The 18,860-nt window shown below is 37.9% G+C and overlaps 1 protein-coding gene across 1 annotated transcript in view; it reads left to right on the top strand.

The window, feature by feature from the left end:
- The first annotated feature begins 6,947 nt into the window (after window positions 1–6,947).
- The window catches only part of zfhx4 (zinc finger homeobox 4), a 246,299-nt gene continuing 234,386 nt past the window's right edge, over window positions 6,948–18,860 (top strand). Inside the window, exon 1 of the mRNA XM_041190045.1 lies at window positions 6,948–7,017. The gene's annotated coding sequence lies outside the window, so the exon portion shown is untranslated. The remainder of the gene's footprint in view (window positions 7,018–18,860) is intronic.

Below are 18,860 nucleotides of genomic sequence, written 5' to 3'. Positions count from 1 at the left end.
GTAATTTCTCCTCACCTCAGTCCTAAATTATTGGCCCTTTATCCTGAGGCTTTGCCCCCATGTTTTAGATTCCCCAACCAGTGGAAACAATCTCTCAATGTCTCCCCTATCAAGCCCCTTCGGAATTTTGTATGTTTCGATGAGATTGCCTTTCATTCTTATAAACGCCAGAGAATATAAGCCCAATTTACTCAGCCTCTCATCGTAGGATAACCTCCTCACCCCAGGGATCAATTTATTGAACCTTTGCTGTACTGCCTCTGATGCAAGTCCCTCCTTCCCGAAATATGGAGACCAAAACTGCACACAGTATTCCAGATGTGGACTCACTAAAATCCTGTCACTTATTTCCTGACTCCCCAAATCCTGTTCACCATCTACAAGGCACAAGTCAAGGGCGTGATAGAATACTCTCCACTTGGTTGGGTGGCGCAGTAGAAACTACACTCAAGTAATTCAACTCTATCCAGGACAAAGCAATTGCGGTATCTCACCCACTAGTCTAAATATACAGCTCCTCCTTGGTTACAATGTGTACTATCTAAAGGGTGCAATCCAACAACTTACCAAAGCTTCTATAGTAGTCCTAACCTCCACCACCTAGAAAGACAAAGACAACAGATGCATGGAAACACCAGGTCCAAACTCCCCCTGAAGTCACACATCATCTTGGCTTGAACATTTATCACCACTCCTCGTGACTAGGTCAAAATCCTGGAATTACATACCTAACAGCATTTTGAGAGCACCTACACCACACTGATTGCAGTGATTCAAGGAAACGATGTACCATCACCTTCTCCAGGGAATGGGGCTGAGCAGTTAGTTTGCCAGCAACACCTAGATCTTAAGAGTGGACAGAAAATAATAACATCAGAAATATTTTTGCCTTTTGAAATTACTGTTGCAATATATATTCACTGCTTTTAAAAACATTTGTAGTTACAGAACATAACTTCTATCTAGGTTGTAGAAAAATGACAATCAATATTTTTACATATGAATAAGTGTGTAAGATTAAAATGTAATACCATTTTTGCAGTAGTAAGTGATTGTATTTTTCTTAAATGCAAAATAACCCCATGGTTTGGTTTCAAAATGTGCTGTGCAATTGCAACCTATGTCTGGCTCTCGCTGTGTAGATTGGCACTTTGCTCAGTGCTTGGAATTTTGCTTGATGGTTGTCTTGGCATCAACTGCTGACCTGTGTGCCACAGCTCAATCAGTGAGGGGGTTGCTTAAAAGGTGAGTTTGTGTGGGAAACTCCTTGAGCTTCCAGCCAGTCTGCATGAGGAAAAATGTGAATAATATAGCCTAGCGAAGGTTCCATGGGAGAGTGAAAGTAAGAGAAGTGTAGGGAGAGATTGAAGGAGATGCAGGAAAGACTGGGAAATACACAGAAAGGAAAGTGAGCAATGTAGACAAAATTTAAACAAATGCCAAGAAGTTTTTAAAAAGGAGAAAAGGAGAAAAGACAGTGAAGGAGAAAATGTAAGTTTGCATTCAGGTGAAAATGCTGGAAGTGTGTTTGAAACTTAGGGAAAATGGGAAATATAACATGAGGCAGAGGAAACAAAGGAAGAGAAAATGTAATGAGACACTGCGAGCACTTGAGAAATTGCAGCTGGAAGTAAGCGAGAATGAGAAAGTGGAAAGGCAGTAATTGCCCGAGTGGAGAGAGAAAGCGAGGACAATGATAAAATACAAGGAAAAAGAAAAAGTATCAGAGAGACTGATATAGAAGATGAGAAAACAGGAGAGACACAGAAAGTGGAAATGAAAGGAAAGAGCTATGGCAGAAAACATAAAAATGTCCGGATGGATTCTAATTGTGCACTTAGAGATAAACCAAGAAGTGCAAGAAGAAGGAATGGAATGATTAAGTGATTGAATACAGGGACCAAGTGAAAAGATGAAAAATATACTGAAAAAGGAAGCGAGAAAACAGAGAAGAAAGTCAGCCAGAATATATGAGAACATGAGACAATACAGGGACTACTCAGCTGTGGAGAAAAACTAAATTCACAGTGGAGGAGGGGGCATAATATGGGAGTTAAAGTGACCATACAAAGGAGGATTGAAAACATAGTGGGAGAGAGATTGGGGTCTTCAATATTAGGAACTAAGAATATTCTGGGTGGAAGGAGAGAGCAAGGACAAGGATGGGAAAGGAGAAAATGAGCAAAGAGGAAACGAAGGAGAAAAATAAAGGGGGAGGGGGAAATAAAGAATGAGAAAAGAGCAAGATTAGAAAGTTGAAGGAAACATCGAAGGGAAGTGACAGATCCGTGAAAGACGGGGAGAGAGGAAGAGACGTTCTGGTCTAAATTGGAGAAAGAAAATGAAAATACAATTAGAAATTGTTGGAGGGGAGGTGGACGTAAATAAAATTACGACAAGCCAGTGAGAATAACGAGTTGGGGGGGGGGTGGGTGGGGGGGTGCGGCTAAATTAACGGAATATTGCGTCACGGTCTGATCATGGGCTAACTGGGATTAAAACCTGAAGGAGATGGGAGCGTGACAGGGGGTGGGGGAACCCCGAATGTTCAAACATCAAAAGGGGAAAGAAAAGCCTCTGGAAAACGGATGAAATAAAGAGAGTCCGGGAGAAAGGAAGAAGAATATGAAAGAGATCAGAACACAGTTTCAGGATGAAGGGAGGGAGGAGGTGGACAAAAAGGGAGGCTGCTGGTTAAAAAACACACACACAAAAGAGTAAGAAAAAGGAAAAGGGGAGAGTGAGAAAGATCAGAGCGGCAGCATTTCAGTCACCAAGTCAAGCGTTAAGGAGCGTGTACTTAAACATTTCCTAACCACTCAATTTTCATCGACCAACCACTGTATTTAGTATTCTCCCCTAGTCGGTACAAACACGCCTCACTAAGTACTTTAGAGGCAATTTCATCGATTTTCTTTAACAAATAAAAATAACGATTGTACAGCAACAGTTCGAATTTACATTGTCAGAATTTGATAGTCGCCATTTAGTGGAATTTTTTGAAGAAAAAATGGAGATCTGAAACAATAGTGTTGTGTAGTCTAACATAGACGTGGGTAAAGCAGGGATTAGTATGATCCAGCACAGCAAATATAAACCTGTTATGTGTTTCCATTTCATCACTGAACATTGTTCAAAGATGTTTCTAGTGAGCGTTTTCAGTCATATAGAATCCGATGCTAAAATACAGTTTTTTAAAAATTATACCAGTGTACAAATTAAACTCTGCGATGTTTGTAAGAGGTTGCTCTTCAACTGTGAATCCTGTTACAAAAAAACACACAAACGAAACAGGGTTTTGTGCATTGTTTTCCGCACACAATGCGAAATGGATAATTTATTTCGGTTTAATTCTGAAGCGTTTTAAGGGTGACAGAAACGCAAAATCGTAAATTTAAAATATTGGAATATGAAATATTTAAGTAGGTATATTTGTTCAAAACAAGATCGTAAATACATGCTGTAATTGTGAAGTTTATGATAAATACAAGTTAATTATGCTCCCATGATCAATAGACTAAGTCAAGTATAATATGTTTAATTTTTACATGAAATAACCCTTTTTTCGTTGTGGGAAGAAATGTTTGATTGTAAATGATATGTCACATTTAAGCGCTTTGATAGATTTCCGTTTATCGAATCGATCCAACACTAGATCAATGGGATAACGGTAGTGTTTTACATAAGGTACATCTAGTCTATATTACTCGATTATAAATTATTTAACGATTTGGTTGTGTGAGAATTTAATTTGTTTTCTTTCGAGAGCTCAGAAAGTGTAAAGCATGGGTTGTGAGCTATCTAAAATGCTTAAAAGGTTTTACAGTAATAACCAACAATATAGTGATATTAAATGTAGAATGATCAATGTACTAATTTATATCTGCTGTGAATTATACGCGATTAAGTGCATCCTCGGGTTCCATGCAAAATCGCTGGAAATATAGGCGTGAATTATTTGCGTTATAAAATATGATTGCGGAATATTAAATTAAAGTCAGATATGTCCGCATTGAGAGAGGCAGCGCTCAGTCTCGAATTTATTTATCACATTTTTCTACTGGGCCTGCTGCGCTGGACACTTTGGGGATGACAACCTTTTAAATCCGTGGGTTTTTGCAAACGTTTTTAGTTCGTTTTAAATGAGTGTGTCCAAGAAAGAAGTGATCGATAAAATTCCTGAGGTAAAATATACTTTTCTCCTTCAAATTATCTGCTGTTGTCTATGTTTCTACCACAAGTTGAACAATTGGTGGTTTGAAAATGTTACATTATATAGTATTTATTATTACGCGTCTTGTGTGTTGAACGGTGTGAATTCTCCAGGATAAAAAGTGAAATTTCTGTTGTTAAGTGATAGGAAGTGGTGTATATATATTTCTGTGTTTATAAACAATGGGCCGAACCCGGGAGGAGATGATGGTCAGCCTGCTGTCAAAGTGATGACCTTTTAAGCCCCAGAGGGCGCCAGGCGTGTTCATCGTATACATTTCCCGTCAACAGAGAGAGAAAAAAGATCTGCCACATTGTGTACAAAATAAATCCCTAAAATCAAATTACAAAGATCTGTAGAATAAAGGATTGATAGAGCTGGAGATGAAACACAGGTAATGCACGAACTACTTTTTAACTTGTTAAAATCTGTTTCTAAATCAAATCCTGAAATGACTGTATAACATTTTTTTTACAAAACTGTTAGACGAATGCGTTCTTTTCCAACTGAATTAAAGGATTCAGTAGTGGATCGTGGGCGATAATGCAGTGAAATTTAAGAAGCGGGTTCTAGCCAGTGAAAATGGCTGAGATTTAAATGGATTTGAAAAGTAAAACATTTAATATAGAATAACCGTTGCTACACTCAGCAAAGCATTTATTGTTGCAAAAGTTTTGTTCTTGTGTGGCATTTGCCTAAAGTCTAGCAGGTTGAACCGTAACTTAGAGACTAGATAAGTTTGTTGCTGGAAGTTCAAGACGATCAATACATATTTATCGTTGAAATACAAAACCGTTTTGGCTCGGTGCAAAATTCTTAGCTTTATCCACTGAGTAGGAAAAGATTATTTTATATCTTGTCCATTGCTGATCAGCAATGTATGGATTGTTACCGCCTTTTAAGCATGATACTGAGTTTTTTTTAATAAAAGAAATAAATAGTTAACACAGCGCCTTTGGCAAATAGCCCCCGGGGGCGGGGGGGGTGGTGAGGGTTATCGAGGTGTCTGGAGCACGGGTCCCTAACATTTAAGCAGTGCTGATCGGTTGGTGTGAGCGGTCAGAGTCCCAGAGAGAGGCGATGTGACAGACAAGGGGAGAGATCAAGGCGGCGAATTGAGGGCTACTGGCGGCCACCGTACACAGGGACCCTGATAGAGACCTCAGTACACAACAGCATGGAAGAGAAAGAGGGAGGAATAGAGTGCGAGAGAAATGGACAGAGAGAAACATGTGGCACCACACTTCTACTCTATCTCACCCAGCCTTATCATATCCTCTAACCCAGCGCTGAATAAAGTGCCTTCGATTTTCCCCCAGATAAGTGGTGATCTCCTGATTTTCTCATAACGATTAACATCCTTAGTGTCTTATTCGATAGCGACTATTAAGGGTGAGGGACAGAGGAGAACAAAATAAAAGGTAGGGTTTGCCAGCTGTTAAGACCTATCTGAAACAAAATCAGTCCCCGCGACAGCCACGCGTTATTTCAGTTTAAATACAATCAGGGTTATAGACACAAACATTAAAATAGAGGGAAATTGTCATTTAGATTGCTGTTGCAAAGTCACGTCAGTAGATCAGATATCAACGCAATCAATATAGGTAGTGTTTCATTGAAAAGAAGCGATTAGTGTGAAAGCGACAAGGTTGGCTTTTTGATTTTTTTTAACCTTATTCGGTTCTTGTGTTTATTTGCCCTTGTATTTTTTTTTAGTTTTTGATCTGAATGATCTGATTATATAAAAAGCAGCGAAACGGTGTTACTTAAGATCGCCCGGCGCGAATTCTTGTCTACACATTTTTCTCTGAGAAATTATTAGTTTTGTTTACGTGCATTCTTAAAAAAACACCGCCCGTTTCAGGCGAGAAACTTGCATTTTTTGCGAGTTGATTACTTTTCGCCTTACTTCCAACTTGCAAAATGCTTCTAATTGTATTTACACAGCGGTTACACGGGGACACAGACTTTAACAAAAAAAAACTGACTCCGCTGTATAGAGCCAGGGTCCGTCCAGTGCACGGACGTAGACCTTTGTATATGATGTGACTTTTTTTTTGTTTCGTTTTGGTGAATCCGCTTTCTAGAGTTTGTGGGAATGAGAGAGTGAGTGTATGTGTGTGTGTGTGTGTGTGTGTGTGCATTAATCGCTCCAGTGCTGTAATGGTGTTTTTCTGTGTCTCGTGTTAAATCAGAGGTAGATTGTGTGTGTGTGTATGTGTGTGTGTGTGTCTTTGTCTATGTAGTGATACGGGAGCGAGGAGCTGTATTGTTCTCTGTGTATCAGGGTATCTGTGTCCCCCCTGTCTGTCTGTGTGTGTGTGTGTGTGTGTGTGCCTGACCCCCCTCTCCCTCTCCCTCTTGACTGGGTGTGTGTGTCTGAGGCGCTGCTCTGGGTCAGCTTTGGAAGCCTCTCCATTAGCGGCCACCGTGGCTTCAACTTCAAAGCGTCAAGTCCAATCTTTTGAATGTTGATCACCTCACTAATTACACCTTCCCGTCGTGCATCGGTAATGAAGACACATGCGCACTCAACTTAATCAGCCATTTTTTACAGGGCAAAATAATTAGCAGAATAAAGATATATCGGATTTTCATTTCCAGTTTCCCTTTTCCGTTTGCGGTCGCACGCCGACGAGAGTGCTTACACAGCCGGGCCCAAAGGACCGCTTCCCGTCCGACTTTCTGCTGGCCTGGGATCCTTTTTTTTCTTTTAAACCCAATCGGGGGGCCAGTGGATGTGACAATAATTAATGTCATTATAACAAAAAATAAAGAAGAGGAGGCGGCTGCGAGGGAAACTAGTAAGTTGCACTTTATTAAGCGGTAAGCCAGTATTATCTCGGTGACACAATGAGCTGCGTTATCGATTCGCACTCTTTATCATTACTGACTTGGTTGGACTCTCTTTCTCTTTCTCGCAAAAAAACATTTTTTTCCAAAAAAAAGAGAATGATCTCTAATCGCGATTGAATTAGGGTTTTTTTTCCTCCGTGTTTTTTGGAGAGATCGGGTACCTGGTGTTTACACAAGTGCGATCGTGTGACTTTTAGGACGTGTAGATACACATCAGAGAGAGATCGAGCTGTCAGATCGCCTCGCCTCCCAGTGAAACTACTTCCAGACACAACTTGCTCATTCTTTTGGGGGTCTCGGGTGGAGGAGTTTCTGATCGGAGACACACACACAGAGAGAGAGAGAGAGGAAAGCTGGCCACACTGTCCGAGCGCCGCACTTTGCTGTCTTCCAGCGCTGAACTTTACTCCTGCCGGCTTCCCAATGAGAGGCGATTTCCAGTTACAGTCCTAACAACCGTCCAGTTAGCTTTTTTTTGAAAAAAAAAACAATTGCTTTGCATCAAAAAGTTGTTCTTAAAACCAAAGGCGATCACCGATCTTTAGTGTACCCCTCACTTTACTAAAAAAATCATGCTCGCTTTTAAAAAAAAAACATTCTTTTCGCGAGGATCGACCCCAACTTAAACACCATTTAGTTCGCATGTCTTCTTTTGTTGCTGCTGGTTTTTTTTTTACCTGCCAGTGTGTGGGCCGGGCTGCTGGATGGCTGAGGGAGCAGGCAGCTCGGCCGGACTGAAAACTCATCTCTCAGCCTGGGTAGGAAGGTAGCGGCAGCAGCAGGCTGTGTGTTTATTGCAGGGTGATGCTCTCAGGGTGATCAGACCTCATGGTGATGATGATGAACTTGAAGGCAGACACGCTCCCCTGGTCTCTGGATGAGCCTGTGTGTGTGTGTGTGTGTGTGTGTGTCTCCTTCTGCCTCTTGCTCTGTGTGTGCGTGTGTGTGTGTCTGCTTCCATAAGCAACCGCTGCTCTTTCTGTCAAAAGCCGAGCTAAACTCTTCGTCCCCCAATTTGTATCGCATATTATCCGTTCCGACTCATCCCAGTATGTCTCTCAGTGTCTTTCCTAACACGACACGGAGCTCCAGACAGCCATATCCGCGCCTCAACTCCCTTTGCCTTAATTCCGCTGTGTTCTGATTTTTGATTATTATTGAAGCTGGTATAGAGTAGCCCTGCCTTTCCGTTCGGGGCAGACTTCTGCGATTGGGACACGACAGTGACACGGGGATCGATCGTTTAAACTCAGAGCAAAGGCTGGGTATGTAACGCACTCTCTCCCCTTCATCACTCCAGCAGCAACTGTCGGCACAAACAACCAGATATCCGACACGAAGCCTAGGTTTAAAAATAGTTAGATTTAGGGAAAAAAAGGCATGGGTATGGAAACGTGGCGTGAAAACTATTAATTTTCAAGTTCTCGGAGATTTGGTTCTACAATTTTTGACGCGAAATGACTCAATTGTCTTAAACCGTCACCATCCGAAATAAATACTTTCACTTTTTTTTCTATACTGTCTACAAAGGAAACAAAATACATGCAGTGCGGCTCAGACGGGCGAGTTGATCTGCGATATAATATTTTCTGTACTTGTAAAAGGCATAGCCAATGGGTTTTGCAGTGGATGTAAATACATATCTATATAAGCACACGTACATATGGATTATGTATATGAACACAGGGACACATATAGCGACAGAGGTATTTTGTGCGAGTCGTTTAGTTGTTTTGTTTCCCCCCCTTCTTTCTCCAGGAGAACGACAACCGCGTTATTTTTCAGCAATCGAACGGTACCAAATGCTAACATTTTATATTCGTTTTACAGACAGATAGAGACACTTTGGTTGATACAATAACCTTTTGTTTTTGCCCTAATATTATTTAGTCAATGGCCTTAATAAAATATTTGAGGCTGTAACAATAGTTGTAAATACAGTAGGTTAACTTATTAAACGTTGTTCATTTTGGAATGATTAAGAATGAGATTTGTATAGATTATTATCATGCAGCACTCTCATTGACATTTGCCATGTTTCATTCACAATTAAATTAGAACCTTATCCGCTCAGATTGTGCAGTTAAGCGTTTTACAAAATGGTGCAAGAAACGTGTGTTTTTATGCAATAATTTCCTCTAATTTTGTATTGATATTCTTAAAAACCTTATGTTGCAAAATGGCTAATCAAATAAGAGGGGCTGGGTGAATCAGTTCATATATTCTGTAATATTCTCTTGGCACTTTAACCATAAGCTAAAACTTACACAGTGAAATTAGATTATCCACAATAACAATATTATAGCCTGCATTGGATGGAAGCAGAACTGAGGTGGCTTTGTTGATTGCAAGGGTTTAATGTTGCATTTCAGAATCTGATGTGGTTTAGCCTCCCTTCCATTAACTGGAAAAACCCCTGAGGTTTTACAATTATTTCTTAAAGATAATACATTTAACATGGAATTGGTAGGCAGAGGAAAACTCATAAAGGCAAGAAGGAAAGCCCTTAATAACTCTTGAGATTCAGACATGTTCAGCTGTAAGATTGGTTCTGACTTCACCGAGGGTCGACAATGTGTCATTTCCATGAAGCCAAATTGCCCTCACCCTATATGATATTAATGTGCAAATCAATATTTCAGGGATTAAATTTCCCTTCTTCATTTTTTATGGTTTCTACCTCAATAAGTCTCAAGTCTATTAGAAGAGGCTTAGTGATTTAAAATCCTCCACTGCAGAACATTTTTTTTCCCAGCCTTTTTTTTCCCTATCTCTTTCTTTTCCAAAGCTTGAAACATGGAAGGTGTCCCAAGGAATCTGGCAGTCTCCATCAGAACATGCACTGTTGTACATTTGGCATGTGACAAGTTAAAGGCCTGGGAAAGCCAGATTCATAATGTTGGCTGTTACCTAAAATATTATGTTAATCATATGTCAATATGTACTGAATCAGTAATTATGCTTTGATTTTAATGGTGGAAGCCAAATTATTTGTTAACTACTCAAGAGAATTTTCAACTAACTTGACGATAAAATCCTGCAGAGTGGGGTATAGTTTTAAAAAAAAGACTTTGACAACAATAAGATAAAAATGTTCAAAAGTTAACTACCTTGATATAAACATTTTAAATTCAAACACCAGCGGCATAATTGTTTGGCAAACAATACTTTGTTTTCTTTGACGTGATGTATTCTCCACTTGAGTATTTTCACTTAGATTTCCCATTCAAAATCCATTTTTATGTTTGCGTAAGTTATCACCAGGAATTTGCTGCTGACGTGAATGTGACGCCATCAAACTTATTAAGAGTTAGCTTACCAGAGTATCTGCTAGTTGCTATTGTTTGTGTCAGATCTATAAATAGTATGAATACATTTAATGGGGCTGGGCTTTAATATTTCTATCACCAAGTGAAGATTTGGTAATGGTATATTGACAGGTAAAAGCTTGCAACATATCCAGGCTACTGTCGTGTAACGTGACAATGCTGTCAGTTTTAAAACATCTTTCTGCATATTGAAACAGTCAGCAATTGCTGGTGTTAGCGTTAGTGATCAAATTTACCAACAAAATTACAAAAGAATAGTTTTGTAAAGGCAAAACATAGGTTAACATGTAACTTTGGGATCAAGGTAGTTTTTAAGAAATATATTACTCTGTTGTAATTAAAATTGTTAAAGTCTCTTGAGACAGGAGATTGTTTATCAGTCCAGAATGTTAAATGTGATAAATATAAATAAAATAACAAAACTGAAACCAAATTTGAAAATTACAAATATTTCAGATTCTAACCTAAAAACTCTATTTATTGTACATGATTTTGTATATGTAGTCTGTGTGCGTGTGTGTCTGTGCGTGTGTCTGTGTGTGTGGTTGTGTGTAAATCTGAGAGAAGCTTTCTTCATCACAGTTCAGGCGGTGAGTGTATACTGGTGTTGGAAAATAGTTACTGTTTCACTGAAGTAGTCTTATTCCCACTGCCATTGCTGAATGTATTAAGGCTCAAAACAGGAATCAGTGTCAATTTCAAGTGTGTGTGTGTGTGTGTCTCTCTCTCTCTCTCTCTTCTCCCCCCCCCCACCCCCCTCTATATATGAGCCACTCAATTGAAAGGAAACATGCAGCCAGGTTTTTATATCAGAATGTGGGAAAATAGTAAACGCGAGGTTATTTTTATGATTGTGAACCATCTGGATGAAGTTCAGATGCAGCTGCACCAATTTTCGTACACTGCAGAACATTTTTTCCATTCAGTGTAAAATGTTCCTTCCTAAAAATGTGGAGCAGACTCGGTCAATTTAGTCTGCAAAAAGAAATGCATATGAGAAAGGACAAAGGCTCCTTAATCCATGCAAGCTGTCTATTTTGCCAAAAATTCCTTTCTCTTTCGCTTTGAAAAGTTATATTTATTTCACATGTGCTGCTATTGTAAATGTCTGACTTTAAATTTATTTTATTCAGATTCAACATAAAAATCTCTTAATGGGGATTTTTTCATGCTCCTAAGAAAGACAAACATTTCCATATACAGTTAATGCCAATAAAATAATTTTAAACAGATATTTTATATAATTGTGTATGAGTTTTTCAGTGATTTTGTGGGCAGGTTATTTTGCATTGTACAATCCACAAGTGGAAGTGTAACTGGTTGAATCATTGTACTGTGAATAATTGGTGTGAGTTAATTATTGTGCCACATGGGCTGATAAAAGTGAGGTTGTGATTTGAAGTCAGAAACGCTGGAAGATTGGTACAGTTCACATACCCACAATACCAACAACTTTTGTGGGTGGACAGATAAGAAACTAGTAGTTGGCTTAACGTATTAAGCATAGGGCCCTTCTGTTTGAACCCCAAGGCTGTGCAACACAACAATGCTTTCCTGGTTAGAACCTCTTTTAGGGTTAAAAACTTGGATGGAGTTCAAGCTAAACAGCACCCAGGGAAAGTGCATGCGAATATGTACAACTTTCATGTAATTAGCACTTAATTATATTAACATATGCAAATTGTCAATTTAGAGGCTTGTTGAGCTGGCAGAGATCAGCCGAGTACAATTGCATTATTGTTCTGGAGAAAATAATGAATTTTGAGTTGGGTAGAGGAAACACATAACTAGCTTTCTAATTTAACTCATACCATGGTAAAATTTCATTAGTCACCATGGTAACTGGGTTAATTGTGCTGACTAATGTTCAGGGCTGCAGAGTGTCTTAAAAGAAAGCCTTGTTTGTCTAATCCACCTTACAACGACACTTGTTTGTACATGTTTCCTTTGTATAGGAATTTGCATATGCAAACGAATAGTTTCTCTGTCTCATTTGTCATGGTTCTTCATTACCCATGAAGAGGACATTGTTACTTAGCTTTTACTGAGTGTCCTAAGACAGCACAGTGTCAAACAGTCCAGCTACATTCTTTCATAATTTGTTTCTGATTAATAGACCAGTTTCAGGTTCATTCTATTCAGACCTTAGCAAGGAAAGGTCAATTCTGTTGCTGAAAAGGGTTTCCGCAGTAACTAAAGCTGTTTTTCTTTGACCAATTAAATCACAGCCTAAAAGCAAGTGTAGCTTTGCATTGTGGAAATACCTTCACTAATAATCTCGGTTCCGATAACAGAATATGAAAAAAGAAGAGATTCTGCTGTTCCAGAATTAATCCTGTTTTTTGACAGAAACGTAAACTGATATAATTGCTTTTCAGTTAGAGAAATGGAGGTTTATACAAGTGTGAAAGCATCGGAAAAGGATTAGCATTTTTTTGCATAATGAAAACTACTGTTGAATGGCAGACTGAATGGTTGACTGAATGACTAAGATGAAAGGAAGATGAAAATGCAGGCTCTTCTTCCCCCCCCCCCCCCCCCCACCCCCCACTCCACCCCCCCACCCCCACCCCTCCAAATGCTCAGCTCACTTTAAAGATGTATTTGTCCAGGACTTGAGAAAACAAGCATAGTCTCATATTTCAGCAGCTTTATGGAATTCCCTTGGATTCTCTCCTCTTGTGAAGTAATATGTATGATAATGGTGCAGCTTGGGGCTGTTAAAAAAAGGTTTGTATACAGGAGAGTTACAAGAACATGCCAGACATGTCACAAACCAAATATTGACCACCAGTGTCAAGGATGTTCAATTATTTTCTTTAGTAACATTTTTTCCCCAATAAAAGTTAGAAGCAGTATTCTATAGAAAGATAACATTGATAATTACAGTGATATACAAACAAAATACACGGTGAAAAAAGTCACCATTTTATTATGTTGTGTTTAGTTTTTTTAACTGCGGTCAAAACTTTATCAGAGATATCATTTAAAGAAAATAAGCTTTTATTGGTCAACAGCTACCAAAATGATAAGCGAATCTTTACTTCATTATCATTCTGAAAGTGAAAATACACAGGTGTATTTTTAGTAAAATAAAGTGAGATATTTTGTCCCTTTGTTTAAATAATTATTTATCCTATGTATACTTTTGAAAGATTTCACACGGGGTTAGGTTGTAATAAGTAACAGTTTCAGGCCCCAGACGAGTGTAGACATAGACCGTCAGCTGTTGACCCCTATTGTTTGCTGCCAGTTCACAAAACTTCTATATGCACATACTTGTCATTTGAATAAAGGTCTTGTCAGGTTAATTTTTAATGTGAAATTACTTAAGCTGTAAAAGCTTCAGGGCACTTGCAATACCATAAACTGAAATCAGAGCAACTGTATATTGGTACTTTAATTTGCGTATGACTATTTTAACAAGAAAAATGTGTTATATTCTGTTTCTGTAAAGATTGGCATATTTTATAATTGTGTTAAACACATTTAATAAACTGTCATGTGCTGTAATTGGCACATTTCCAGTCCCTGCAGAATTGAATGACAGGCAGGTTAGTAGCTGGTTACAATTTGCCCGTGTTCTCGTAGTATAGAGGAGGAATAGCTAAACGACTCTAAATTACAAAAATAATAATTGTAATGATGTTGAAATAATCCAGTGAGGCTATTGGACAGACTGTACAAATGCAGTTGTTACACAGTATGAGTGTAACCACTGTGTCAAAAAAAAAGGTGGATTGATTCACGTAGCAATTCATTCTGACAAGGTTATTAAGTTTTATTTTGAATCACAAAATAGCATTAAACAATGAAGATATCTCTCGCTTATGTTAGGTGCTTTTCTTTTTTTCAAATTACATCATATCTAAAAATTTAACATGTACAATCCACATGCTTTCGCATTACTCTGGTTAAAGTATAGGAGGAGATTGGATGCACTAAGTTTTTCACTTTTCCTTTAATTACATTTTGCTGGCATGCAAAGCAGTTCAGTGTATTTTACTACACTGACAGGAATAGAATTCATCTTTGATGAAACTTGAAATGTACAGCTAATACTGGTACATAGTCAGCTTCTATAGGGAAGATTCCTAAATTCTATCCATTAAATTGTAACCCTGAGAGACCAGGACCATCCAATACTATGCTGTATTTTCCTGTAGAAGGAACTACAGAAATCATATTTGCAAATACTCAGGTTTTGTTTAAAGAGAAATCTGATTTATTTTTGTTTTAGCAGAGATAACCATTCAAAGCCATTCACAGCATTTAGCTACAACATAATCAAGGATAAAAAAAGGACAATAAAACTGTTGAATGAAAAAGCAGAATAGATTCTTTGAAATAGCGATAAAGATATGAATTAGTTGGATTTAACATCATACTAATGTAGGGATGAATAAACAAAGCAGACAACATCACAAAACCATAAAGTATTTGTTGTTTCTTTAATTATGTATTTGGCAGGGAGTATGTGACTGTTTGGACTATATATAACTGTTGTATAACGTACCATATTGAAACTAGCCTGCTACCAGCCTGTCATGGAACTGAGAGTGATCATTGTAGATAAGCTTTTTCCTTAATTGAAATGCACATATTTTTAAACGTTTTTGCTAAAATGCTGGAAATGAATTGCTATCCTAATGCCATCTTCTGTTGCGTAAGACTCAAATTGTATCCATGGGACATTGATAATTATAGGAATTACGTGTTTTTTAAATATTTAATCAACTTTCTTTAAGAAGCAAGCTACTCCCAGACCTCCTAAAGTATAGATGCATTCTAGTTAGAAATGCCTCCTCAGGTGACAGCAGTATATGCCTTTTAATGAGAATAAGCTTTTATGGGAGCATTTACTTAGCGCCAATTCATTATTTACTTAATAGAAACAACTTAAAGTTTGAGACAGGTGATGCAATGTTGTTATTAAGAAATTTCCATCTGAGATCCAGAAATGCCTGCACCTTCTCGGAAACAATAGGGATTAGCTGTGTGCATGCTGGCATATATGATCTACTTAATGTAAAAGGGAAAATGATGGGTGAAAGCAAATGCAGGGAAAAAACAATATGTCTTACAGATACTTTTGGGCAAAGCAATTCTCTCCTGTAAAATCAAAAATACTGTCACAGATCAGACACTGTATATATGGTATATATAAAATGTGAGCATATTTTTAACAGATCATAGAAAGCTTTAGGAGGTTGTGTGAGATTATAAAAATTAACTTATACTATATAGTGCTTTGCCTACAGCTTTTAAATAATATTGTGAAATGATTTGATGAGATATTACAGCTACATGTTACATAGAATTTGCAGTGCAGAAAAAGGTTATTCAGCCCAACTGGTATATGTTGGTATGAAAACACAAAGTGCTGGGAAGACTCAGCAGGTCTGACAGCATCTGTAGAGAGAGAAACAGAGTTAACATTTTGAGTCCAATATGACTCTTATTCGGAACTCCAAAGAGGTAATAGTCCATGCTGGTACTTTTTCTCTGCAGAAGCCTCCTCATACCTAATCAAGTCTTCCCACATTCCTTTTTTACTTCTCCAGGTATGCAGCAAGCCTTTGCTTAAATGCTATTTACTTCAACTACTCCATGTGGCAATAAGTTCCATATTCTCACCACTCTGTATAAAGAAACTCCTCCTAATTTCTTTATTTGACCTGTTAGTAACTTGTTTTATTAATTATGTCAATTCAATAATCATTTCACAATTTTTATATCTTAATATTAATATTGCTTGGGCATACCAAAGTACGGTTTAAAAGGCATTAACAAAGAACTGCTTAAGTAACAAAGGTCTTAACATGACTGTCGCTGTGGCTGACTGAACCTCTAAAGTTTAAAAGGGATTTAAAGTGAATCAAATTTTCTGTATTGTTCTTTGTGACAGTTGTAGATTTTACATGGAGGCAGCTTCTTTAGACAGATGAGCATGAGCTGCAGGTTTTCAATTTGTACACCCTCTGCATGAAAAGATGCCAGCAATTATCTGACACAGTATAAAGGGTGCACATTTAGTTAGCGTAGACATATAGGTTTTTAAGTTGTATGAAAATAGGGTAGAGATGTCCCTTTGCTGAAATGAAGCAAGTTGCAAAGCTGGAACCTATAAAGCTCTGCCAAGTGTTGTTGGTCATACAGGTCTGTGTAAGTGCTTGCTGTCAACAGGCAAATCACAGGGAGCACTTTCTCTGGCTCACCTCCGATTTATTCATGAACTATGCTTAACACACCAGTCTACTTTCTCCTTGGCCCAATAAGAGGGGACAGGTGCCAATAAGAACAGCACCTGAAGAGTTGCTGTCAGAGTCCCAAGATATGGAAAGCACTGCGGAGAGGATGAAGGTGACTCCATCTCTGAAAGTTTGTCCTGTAGCAAATCCTGCTGAGACCTTCATTCAAAAATGAATTAATTAGGCCAAAATGAAAGTAGATTTCTTTCACTTTTACACTAAGATTTAAATAAATGAAGTAATATGTAGTGGGTTTTAATTAGAAGGAGTAGTTGGGTCCAATCTGTATCTTGCAAGTAGTATTGCTTTGTCATTTAATTGACAATTGTTATGCAAATAGATGCCAATAACATCAAAGTTGTGTTGGTCTAAGAAATGTGCGCAGTATTCAGGAAAATTTACAGTAATACTAGTACAGTGTAATCTGCCACTGATTACCCACCCCCACCACACTCCCCGCCCCCGCCCCCAAAAATAGTGAAAAGAATAGACAACAGCCAGATATCTGGCACAGTGTTTGCAATGGGGCAGAGGTTGAGTACAGTTACTGAAATCCCTTGAGAAGCACTTACTAAGTAGCCTTCTCATATCCTGTCTGATCTACAAAGCAAGAGTCTAAGCAGCTATTCCATGTATGTGCAAACATTATTAGCCAATGAAGGAATTTTTTAAAAAAGCAACACCATGATCACCTTGGAAAATGTTGGGATGAGATCTAATGAGATGGAATCTATTTTCACATGAGGAAAATGCACTGATGGAAGCTAATGATTTAGTTATGCATAAAGTAGTCATCTTGCACAATCTGATCACAGCCATGAGATCGTTTGTCATAGATGAAGTGAAAATGTCAGAACCAATGAGCCTGTGAGTGCCATAGGGGCAAAAGGGCATTAGGAGATACTCTGGTGCAGTGCTTTGGACACAACACGAATGGAACTGTAGGGAAATGTAGGGTTAGCAAACTTATTGTGTGCCTCCTCTGGTAGAAATTGATAAAATGTGATATAAAGAATATAGATGGGGCTATGACATCAGACTTTAGTGATACCTTAACAGTGCAAATAAATTAAATATATTAAAAGTATTTTAAGGCAGTTCAGCATACACTGTGTACTTGTAGAGGTAAGAACCAGACTTCATTTCTCTTTGAATTTTGCAATGGCTTATAAAGAGATAATTTGTGTAAAGAATAGTTGTTGTCATAGCTTCAGTGGTCTAATGACTGCTTAGTTTACTAAAATGGGGAACCAATAAGTACCTGGTGCATTTAGCAGAAATAACAGGTTCTGAGTGAAAGATTCTATGAAATGTTTAAAAAGCGCTTGTATATATATTTTGTCAGTGTTGTGAGTTATTGTTCATTTTATTAAACAGCTGAAATAGTTCACTTTGATTAAAAATGTAAAAATAAATACTGTCTTATCTATCTGTCTGTTTTGAGCACAAGTTCATAATCAAAGCATTACAAATGCATTTTTAAATTGTTAGCATTAAAATAAGATCAACTTGATTGGCCTTTTTTTTTCCTGCTGATTTTCCTGGGGAGAGGAAGAAGAGACACTGGGCAGTGTTTCAGGAAACTTCAAATTCAAGTTCAAATAGCATCAGTCCCATTTCTCTTAAATAATCAGACTTGCAGAAGAATTCTTAGTTAAACCTGACTTCAGATGTTCTTATACTTCTGTATGAAGAGGTTTGTCTAATATTCGTTTTCTAAATTGTGGAAATGATTTAAGCATAATAAAAATTATTGATAATCTCAAGTTATGTTTTTCCACCCTAAAATGCTTCACGACTCGCATTTTATTTTCCTGGTTATTCCTATGTAAAATATTTACTAAAATAAGTCAATCATAAAATAGCAGCTTTTGAGTCTTGGCTGCACAATTAATATTCCATTTCATTATATTAGCGCTTTGTTAATTACTGCCAGCTATTGTCTGTTTGCACTAAATCCTGAAACGTAATCAACATCTTGCTTTAGGTAGTGTCTTGTGGTAAACTTTAATTAACTCTTATTACATTGAAAGAAGTCTTCAGCTGCTGTACTAACTAATCATTTACCTTCATTATAGTCTGACAGCTCGACTTGTTAATGGCTCTAATAGAACCAGCGCTCACTGAATAAACTTGCAGAGTTTACTCCATTCACGTTACTTCGTGCAAAATTACGCTGCTGCTAAAATAATCAGCTGGAGCTAGTCAATT

This window comes from Carcharodon carcharias, chromosome 6 (assembly GCF_017639515.1).
Source record: "Carcharodon carcharias isolate sCarCar2 chromosome 6, sCarCar2.pri, whole genome shotgun sequence".
NCBI classification, from domain to species: domain Eukaryota; kingdom Metazoa; phylum Chordata; class Chondrichthyes; order Lamniformes; family Lamnidae; genus Carcharodon; species Carcharodon carcharias.
Note: the sequence above shows the minus strand (reverse complement) of the source record. Positions and strands in the feature narration are given on the sequence as shown.